This window comes from Oncorhynchus tshawytscha, linkage group LG07 (assembly GCF_018296145.1).
Source record: "Oncorhynchus tshawytscha isolate Ot180627B linkage group LG07, Otsh_v2.0, whole genome shotgun sequence".
In the NCBI taxonomy this organism is placed as follows: Eukaryota; Metazoa; Chordata; class Actinopteri; order Salmoniformes; family Salmonidae; genus Oncorhynchus; species Oncorhynchus tshawytscha.
Window position 1 is genome coordinate 40872504 of NC_056435.1, and position 7999 is coordinate 40880502.

Sequence of the window (7999 nt, forward strand, 5' to 3'; positions counted from 1 at the left end):
AATCCAGATGAAAGAAGGATTTTTAAGCATTGAGACATGGATTGTGTATGTGTGCAATTCAGAGGGTGAATTGGCAAGACAAAAGATTGAAGTGCCTTTGAACGCAGTATGGTAGTAGGCGCACCGGTTTCAGTGTGTCAAGAACTGCAACGTTGCTGGGTTTTTGACGCTCAACATTTTCCTGTGTGTATCCAGAATGGTCCACCACCCAAAGGACATCCTGACTCAATTGTGGGAAGCATTGGAGTCAACATGGACCAGCATCCCTATGGAACGCTTTCGGCACCTTGTAGCCCATGCCCCGACAAATTAAGTCTGTTCTAAGGGCAAAAGGGGGTACAACACAATATTAGGAAGGTGTTGCTAATGTTTTGTAAAGTCAGTGTTGTGAAATACTGTATACCGCCCAGCCCTAGGTAGTGAGAGGAGTGAAAGTGTAAAAGTGTAGGGTGTGTGAGAAAGAGAGCGAGAGAGTCCCTACAGGCAGGTAGATGTAACATAAGGGGAGTGGGTAAGAGGGTGAGAGAGATGGACGGGGGAAGGGTGGAGGGGGGAGGGCTGTGGGATAGAGGGATAGGGGGGGGGGGATGTAGGGAGGGGTGTATTTCTGAGACGTGTCAGAAAAGGGCGCCTGGGCCTCCCTGAGGAATGTGCCCTGTCTGCCTCTCCAGAAAGAACAGAACGAGAGAAAAAAGAGAGGACAGAGGAGAGGGGGGAAGTCCTGCCTCCCCACCCCGAGACCAGAGGGAGATGGAACAACTCAAGCTGTACCCCATACCCAGAAAGAAAAGTGGGAGAGAGAAAGAAAGAGAGGACAGAGGAGAGGGGGAAGTCCTGCCTCCCCACCCCGAGACCAGAGGGAGATGGAACAACTCAAGCTGTACCCCATACCCAGAAAGAAAAGCAGGAGAGAGAAAAAAGAGAGGACAGAGGAGAGGGGGGAAGTCCTGCCTCCCCACCCCGAGACCAGAGGGAGATGGAACAACTCAAGCTGTACCCCATACCCAGAAAGAAAAGTGGGAGAGAGAAAGAAAGAGAGCACGTATGAGAGGAAGAACCAGGAGTGAACACAAGTGGAGCCCCCAGCCTCTCTCACAAAGCCAGGATTCCTGCATGTTGTTTTTTTCTCTCTCAGTCTATTAAGTGTTCTTCACTTAAAATTCTTTCTTTCTCTCTCTCTTTCTTGCTCTATCACTTTCTACCCCTGACCAGACGACCTCTCGAGAGACAGCATGATGCTCCCTTTTTCTCTGAGGGGTGAGAGGAGGGAGGGAGAGGGAGGAGGTTGATTCCACAGGACTGTATGTTAAATTGTGCATAACAGGTTACAAACATCACCAGACAAATCCCTCCCAAAACTCAAAGCCCTCTGTGTGCGCTTATTCACATGCATGGGTGTGTGTGTGTGTGCGCGTGTGTGTTTGTGTGTGTCTGACGAGAACCAGGTGTCTCCCTCGCGTTCCTTTATTTTTTTCCCCTTAGTCTAGTATTTTTAATGTAGGCTTGATCACTAAATGTTCACCAGTACCTCTATCCCTCCCTCTCTTTTATATTACCCCCTTCATTTCATTCTCTCTATCTCCCCCCTTTTTCTCTCTGACATTCCACCTGCTGCAGAAGCCTGGGTCTCTGCCAGCCCACTGTGCAGGGGGTGAAAGAGAAAGAGAGAGAATGAAAGAGAGGGGGAGGGAGAGAAAGGGGGGACCGAGGGAGAGAAAAGTGAAGCTCACTGCCACTGAAGTGCCATTTCCTCTTGGAGTGCCACTCAACTGTAAACGAAAATAAGGAAGGAAAAAGAGAGTGACTCACATTTCAGACTAAAACACAGTCAGCATAATTGACGTACACACACACACACACACACACACACACACACACACACACACACACACACACACACACACACACACACACACACACACACACACACACACACACACAGAGACAGAGAGTCAGAGACAGATTGAAGTTAGGTCATTCGTGCCCTGGGAAGTTAGGGGAACATTGGGTGAAACAATGACTGTTTCAGAACAAGCTTTGAGTTTGGAAATCTATCTCCTCCCCCCCTTCTTCCTCCATATACAGTGGGGCAAAAAAGTATTTAGTCAGCCACCAATTGTGCAAGTTCTCCCATTTAAAAAGATGAGAGAGGCCTGTAATTTTCATCATAGGTACACTTCAACTATGACAGACAAAATGAGAAAAAATCCAGAAAATCACATTGTAGGATTTTTTATGAATTTATTTGCAAATTATGGTGGAAAATACGTATTTGGTCAATAACAAAAGTTTATCTCAATACTTTGTTATATACCCTTTGTTGGCAATGACAGAGGTCAAACGTTTTCTGTAAGTCTTCACAAGGTTTTCACACACTGTTGCTGGTATTTTGGCCCATTCCTTCATGCAGATCTCCTCTAGAGCAGTGATGTTTTGGAGCTGTTTTGGAGATTTTCTATGGGGTTGAGATCTGGAGACTGGCTAGGCCACTCCAGGACATTGAAATGCTTCTTACGAAGCCACTCCTGAAAGACGTGCTGAAAGACCCAGCCATGTTTCATCTTCAATGCCCTTGCTGATGGAAGGAGGTTTTCACTCAAAATCTCACGGTACATGGCCCCATTCATTCTTTCCTTTACACGGATCAGTCGTCCTGGTCCCTTTGCAGAAAAACAGCCCCAAAGCATGATGTTTCCACCCCCATGATCTCTCTCATCTTTTTAAGTGGGAGAACTTTCACAATTGGTGGCTGACTAAATACTTTTTTGCCCCACTGTAGTTGACCATACAGCCACAGTATCTACCATCAACCATCTACCATCTACCACATCCTGTGTGTGTGTGTGTGTGTGTGTGTGTGTGTGTGTGTGTGTGTGTGTGTGTGTGTGTGTGTGTGTGTGTGTGTGTGTGTGTGTGTGTGTGTGTGTGTGCGTGTGTGTGTGTGTACTGTATGTATGTGTGAGGGTGTACTGTATGTACTGTATGTATGTGTGAGGGTGTACTGTATGTACTGTATGTATGTGTGAATAGTGCTATTCTGAGATCTGGTTTTAATGGGAGGTGATTGGGCCAATGGAGTCAGGTCCTGGAGTTGACTAGAGGTCACAGTGACACTAGTGTCCTCTCTTCAGGTTCACTTCCAGGTCAGGGAGAGAGGGATGGATGGACAGGGCTGAGGCACAGAGGATGGAGAAGGAGGGCTGGCTAGAACAGAGTGTGCCGGGTAGAGGAGGGAGGGGTGTGTGTGCATATGTTTAAACTCAGTTCTAATATCTCTTCTCTGATTGGACAGAGGTGATTCTGACAAAGCATAGAAACCTCAATATCACCAGTTACTGTGTGTGTGTGTGTGTGTATGTGACTGTGTGCGTATGTGGCTGTGTGTGTATGTGACTGTATGTGAATGTGACTGTGTGCGTATGTGACTGTGTGTGTATGTGACTGTGTGTGTATGTGACTGTGTGTGTATGTGACTGTGTGTGTATGTGACTGTGTGTGTATGTGACTGTGTGTGTATGTGACTGTGTGTGTGTATGTGACTGTGTGCATATGTGACTGTGTGCGTATGTGACTGTATGTGTGCTTGGGTGTGAACGTGTGTGTATGTGACTGTGTGCGTATGTGACTGTGTGTGTGCTTGGGTGTGAACGTGTGTGTATGTGACTGTATGTGAATGTGACTGTGTGTGTGCTTGGGTGTGAACGTGTGTGTGTATGTGACTGTGTGTGTATGTGACTGTGTGTGTATGTGACTGTGTGCGTATGTGACTGTGTGTATGTGACTGTGTGTGTGTGTGAACATGTGTGTGTATATGTGACTGTGTGTGTATGTGACTGTGTGTGTATGTGACTGTGTGCGTATGTGACTGTGTGCGTATGTGACTGTGTGCGTATGTGACTGTGTGCGTATGTGACTGTGTGCGTATGTGACTGTGTGCGTATGTGTGACTGTGTGCGTATGTGACTGTGTGCGTATGTGACTGTGTGCGTATGTGACTGTGTGACGTATGTGACTGTGTGCGTATGTGACTGTGTGCGTATGTGACTGTGTGCGTATGTGACTGTGTGTGTATGTGACTGTGTGTGACTATGTGACTGTGTGCGTATGTGACTGTGTGCGTATGTGACTGTGTGCGTATGTGACTGTGTGCGTATGTGACTGTGTGCGTATGTGACTGTGTGCGTATGTGACTGTGTGCGTATGTGACTGTGTGCGTATGTGACTGTGTGCGTATGTGACTGTGTGCGTATGTGACTGTGTGCGTATGTGACTGTGTGCGTATGTGACTGTGTGCGTATGTGACTGTGTGCGTATGTGACTGTGTGCGTATGTGACTGTGTGCGTATGTGACTGTGTGCGTATGTGACTGTGTGCGTATGTGACTGTGTGCGTATGTGACTGTGTGCGTATGGACCTCCCAAGCATTCCTGTGTTTGAATTGTGTTTCTAGCCTCAACGGTTTGGCCGCTGTAACCCAAAAGCACGTTACATTTAGGTCAGGCTTCATTCTGGGCCTACTTTTTGGTCTTGGAAGAAAATGGCCCAGGCTGCCTGCTAACTTTATAAACATTTCAGGATAGCAGTTGTTTCAGTCTGATCATCTCATGTACTGCTGGAACTTTATTTTAATCCTTTTCACGTTTTCATAATTATTTGTATTTTTAGGTGACTGTGTGTGTTTTTGGGCAGTGAATTGTGGGCCAGTCTGTGTTGGAGTGATGTCATCTCCTAAAAGCATTCCCGTGCTCTGACCTTTCCCTCACACTTTGTGTCTGGGGTCACCACAGGTCACCAGAGGTCACATAGGTTGGGGGAACAGGGGTCTAGGTGAGAGGGGGGAGGGGGGAACCGTTGCCTAGTGTCACAGAACACCCACTGCTGTTACCACGACGATACAAAGGGACCTCCATAGTGCCCACTTCCTGTTGCATTCTTAAAAGGGGCCCCTCTCTTTCTCTCCCTGTCTGTCTCCTCCCTCTCTCTTTTTTCTTTCTTCCTTTCATCCTCACCTTTCACTTTCTGTATATATTTTATCCACTATGGGCAGAATCCTAACTCAGAAACCTGACTTGAGCACTCCCCTTGACTTGAGAGCAAATCATGCATTGAATGCAATAGGATATTGATGCTAAAATGTGCGTTATCTCAAATGAGGATTGGGCCTTAGAAGCCTCCATCAATGACGATATGGGGTTGTGTGCAACTGAGAGTTTGGGGGAGAGGGAACAGTCAGACAGCCTAGGGGTTAGGAATAAATATTTATACACTTGCTATATGGTCTGGTTAGGGAAGAGCCAACACACACACTCATGGTTTATTCAGTTAACCACAAGTTTATGTTTTTTATTTAACCTTTATTTAACTAGATAAGTCAGTTAACAACAAATTCTACCCCGGCCAAACCCTAACGACACTGGGCGCCGCCTTATGGGACTCTCAATCACGGCCAGTTGTGATACAGCCTGGAATAGAACCAGGGTCTGAAGTGACGCCTCTTGCACTGAGATGCAGTGCCTTAGACTGCTGTGCCACTCGGGAGCCCTCAAATGAGACAGACAACGTCACAGAGTGGGGGGTTTCTTTAAAGATCATGTAATACTGACAATGTGGATTAAAGACACATGCACTCCTACACACACACACACACACACACACACACACACACACTCCTGCTCAGATGAAACGTGCATGGAGATGAATGCTTTCCACGTGTCTCTCTCCTGCTCTCCGTCTTTTTCCCTTCCTCGCTCTGATAATCCATATTCCTGTTTTATGATTTTTTCACACATTGAGGCCTAATTGTGGAATGCTGGGATGTCATATTTATGGGGGATAATAAACAGCATTTACAGCTTTTTCCAATGGAGCCTCTGAGCAGCCCAAGGATCCCATTCACCCTCTTGTTTTTTATTCCATTGTGATTTTTCTCTCTTTTTCTTTTCTTTTTCTCTCTATCCTTTTTTCTCTTTCTCATTCATTCACTCACTCACTTTCTCCCTCTCTCGCTCTCCCTCCCTCCCTCCCTTTATTTCTCTTTGTTCCTCCCTCTCTCGCTTAGCATAGATCCACCAAGCTGATTATCTTCTCTATCCCTTCTCGGCATGGCAGAAAGTGGTCGACTGTTCTGGGTTTGCAGCTGGAACTCTGTGGTCACGGCTTTATTTGACTTCTGACTCCATTCAGCCCCCTCTCTCTAGTGGCCGTCTAGGTAGCCCCCTCTCTCTAGTGGCCGTCTGTGGCCGTCTAGGTAGCCCCCTCTCTCTAGTGGCCGTCTAGGTAGCCCCCTCTCTCTAGTGGCCGTCTAGGTAGCCCCCTCTCTCTAGTGGCCGTCTAGGTAGCCCCCTCTCTCTAGTGGCCCTCTAGGTAGCCCCCTCTCTAGTGGCCGTCTAGGTAGCCCCCTCTCTCTAGTGGCCGTCTAGGTAGCCCCCTCTCTCTAGTGGCCGTCTAGGTAGCCCCCTCTCTCTAGTGGCCGTCTAGGTAGCCCCCTCTCTCTAGTGGCCGTCTAGGTAGTTGTAGAGTAAAGGGCAGATCAGATCAGGAGACTTTTGAACTCAGCCATGGATGAATGACTTACACTCTGAGAGGATCACAGGGAAGAAAGAAAAGCCCAGCAGAGAGTGATGTAGAGACAGAGAAAAAGGGGAGGATAGAGAAAGAGAAGGCCTTATTACCATGGACCTGTTTGGGTAGAAGTCCTTGTTGCCATGGACTTGTTTGGGTAGGCAAGTACACACATGGTGGTAAATACGACACACAAACACACACAAGCTGTTGAGTAAGCGTTTTACCCTCGCTCAGGGCGAGAAGCAGTTGATTGTTGACACTCACACTAAGGTTCAAAGGCCGTTGCCATGGTGATGATAGAGGCTCTTTCTGAAGTTACCTTGTGGTGGGATGGGTGAGTGAGCAGAGCTCAATGCTCCCTCTGGGGTTAGGGCTATGAGACATACGCTGCTGAGACCTGAGACAGGGTGAATGAAAGTACAAGAAAGCAGGGTCAGGGAGAGAATGGAAGGAAAAAGAGGGAGCGACAGAAAGTGAGGACGCCGAGAAGGGAGGAGGGAATGACAGTTGGGTGATCACCATTGGTTGCGCTCATTTCCTATTGGCTACTGTCCACGTCAGGAAGCGGTGGCCATAATTGACACTAATTGGTGTGTGGTGTGTGGTGTGTGGTGTGTGTGTGTGTGTGTGTGTGTGTGTGCGTGTGCTTGTACTGTCGTAACGTTAGTCGGGGCGGTGTAGACACTTCCAGCAATAGAGGATCTCTGGTGCACTTTCCATAGCTCTGGACCCACAATGCACCACAGCACCAAGGGCCTGGCCAGTCATGGAGCAGGGGGAACTCTTTTTCCTTTTCTTTCCTCCCTCCCTCCCTCCCTCCCTCCCTCCCTCCCTCCCTCCCTCCCTCCCTCCCTCCCTCCCTCCCTCCCTCCCTCCCTCCCTCCCTCCCTCCCTCCCTCGCTCCCTACCTCGCTCTCTTTCTCTCTCTTTCTGCCTCTCTTTCTCTCTCTTTCTTCCTCTCTTTCTCTCTCTTTCTTCCTCCTCTGTTCTCCCTTAATCTTGCCCCCAGTTCCACTCCAGGTTTAGAGAATAGAGACTACAACAGAAAGAGAGAGAGAGAACGAGAAAAAGTGAAGAGTGAGGAAAGAAAAAAAGTGCAATACTCACAGCGCTACTCTCAACATAGTTACCCTGGAAACAGTGGAGGGCGTGGGGGTGCACACACACACACACACACACAATGGCTGCCGAGGCCTTTTTAAGTGTTGCTAATTAGCTTGCCTGCTTTGGCTCTTTGTGTGAGCCATCTTAAAGACAGATGAAAGTCAACAGGGAGAAGGCACAGGGGAGGAGGAATGCAGCCTCTCTCTCTTTACTCTCTTCTCCTCATCCCAGGGAGAGGAGGATGCTGTGATGAGGTCCCTTTTCCCCAGCCCTGGAGAGAGGGAGGACTTTGTATGTGTGTCTGTGTGCGTCCGTGTGCGTGTCCCCTCAG

At 48.1% G+C, this 7999-nt stretch overlaps 1 protein-coding gene across 4 annotated transcripts in view; it reads left to right on the forward strand.

Annotated features, from left to right (window-relative positions):
• The window catches only part of foxp4 (forkhead box P4), a 195236-nt gene that overhangs the window by 72284 nt on the left and 114953 nt on the right, over window positions 1-7999 (forward strand). The gene's annotated exons all lie outside the window — the stretch shown is intronic.